Consider the following 1,727-nt stretch of genomic DNA (forward strand, 5'->3'; position numbering starts at 1 on the left):
GACTAGTTTATAGGTCTACCTTGATTAGAAAGAATGTAAATGAAAGCACTTGGTAAAAATACAATTTTATGGATTCCAATATTGTCATCAATAAACTCAATGATATTCTTAAGTGCAAAGGCTTCAACATGGTGGGAAAGTAATGGTATTAACTTTGCAGTCATTTGCACCTCGATTTTCTATCTTTTTAAATTATGGAGCTCTACTTATGAACATATGGAAGAAACAAAAATTCTAAGATCTGCTCAGTCCATTGATTGTTAACCATCTTTTTTGGACTAAAACTCTCAGCACTGGCTCCTGAATCTGCTTGGTTATGTCTCCATAGATTACAGGATTGAAGGTTGGAGGGGAAAATCAAATATTAATTAGCCAGTAAAATGTGAATACATCGGGGGACGCTGTGGCTCAAAAGGACTTGTCAAGAAAGAAAAATGTTGGTAAGAAAAGGCTAAGATAACACCTGTGTGGGAGCCACAAGTGTTGAGAGCTTTGAGTCAACCCTCCCAGGTGGGCAGGCAGAAGACAGCAGAGAGGATTCCGACATAGGAGAGAGCAATAAGGAGCACATCCAACAATAAAAGAGAAATGTTGCCAAGGCCAAGCATAATGTAGACTTTCATGCTGACTCAAGCCAGATGGGTAACATCCATGTGCTCACAGTAAGTGTGAGGGATGGCACGGTGCCCACAGAACGGCAGCCTCAGGAGTAGAAACACCAGTGGAACAAGCATGCACAGGCTCCGCAGGATGGCAACGCCTGCTATGATGCCCAGGACTTTGTTGGTGAGGATCACGGTGTACCGGAGGGGGATGCAGATGGCAATGTAGTGGTCAAGGGCCATGGCTACCAACACTATGCTCTCCTGGCAGTGAAGAAGTGGATGAAGAACATCTGGGAAAGGCAGCCTCCAAAAGACATATGTCTGAGATTGAACCAAAAGATGCCCAGAACTTTGGGGATGGTGGCTGTAGGAAGGCCAAGGTCAATGGAGCCCAACATGGCCAGGAAGTAGTGCATGGGCTCATGGAGACTGTGCTCAGTCTGGATCACAAACAGGACAGCCAAATTTCCCAGGAGTGCTACAAGATACACCAGGAAAAAGGAGAATCCAATCCAGATGTGCACAGCTTCCAGTCCTGGAATTCCCAACAGGAGAAATGAAGAAGAATGGACCTGGCTATCATTGCTAACCATCTTTTTGGATTAAAGGACATTCTCCCTGCCACTTTTTGCTCTTGTGTTTATCAGATTAGATGATGACTTCCCATTAGTGATGTTTGCTCTTCTTCTTCCTTTGTCCAAATTCCTGGTACAATGCAAAATAATATTGTAATATTCTTTTTTTCTCATTGAATGTTATCCAAACTTTTTTTCCACCTTTAACTGAGCATCAGAGAGCTCTAGGAATAGAGCCAGCCTCACTCTTCCCTATATCATTCCTGAACAGAAGAAGGGGAGAAAATTATCCATCCATCAGATAGATATATAGTGGGTAAGGTGTCAAAAAGAAAACAGATGAAAATAATAAATGTCTTCGCTCTTTGCATCTAGTGATGTCACACACTGTGCATTTAAGGTGCACAAAGAATATTTAATTTGTATAACCCAATCCAGTCCCTTACTGGAGAACATGAGTATCTTTAAAATATATATGTTTGTTTGCATGCATTTACTTCTGACAAGTTCATGTTTGTTTGTTCATGTGCCTAACAGTATTTAACAC

At 41.6% G+C, this 1,727-nt stretch overlaps 1 pseudogene; it reads right to left on the reverse strand.

The window, feature by feature from the left end:
• Positions 1–234: 234 nt before the first annotated feature.
• Positions 235–1,198, reverse strand: LOC143645208 (olfactory receptor 52E8-like; annotated as a pseudogene).
• Between the last annotated feature and the right edge of the window lie 529 nt (positions 1,199–1,727).

Source organism: Tamandua tetradactyla, chromosome 8 (assembly GCF_023851605.1).
Source record: "Tamandua tetradactyla isolate mTamTet1 chromosome 8, mTamTet1.pri, whole genome shotgun sequence".
NCBI classification, from domain to species: Eukaryota; Metazoa; Chordata; class Mammalia; order Pilosa; family Myrmecophagidae; genus Tamandua; species Tamandua tetradactyla.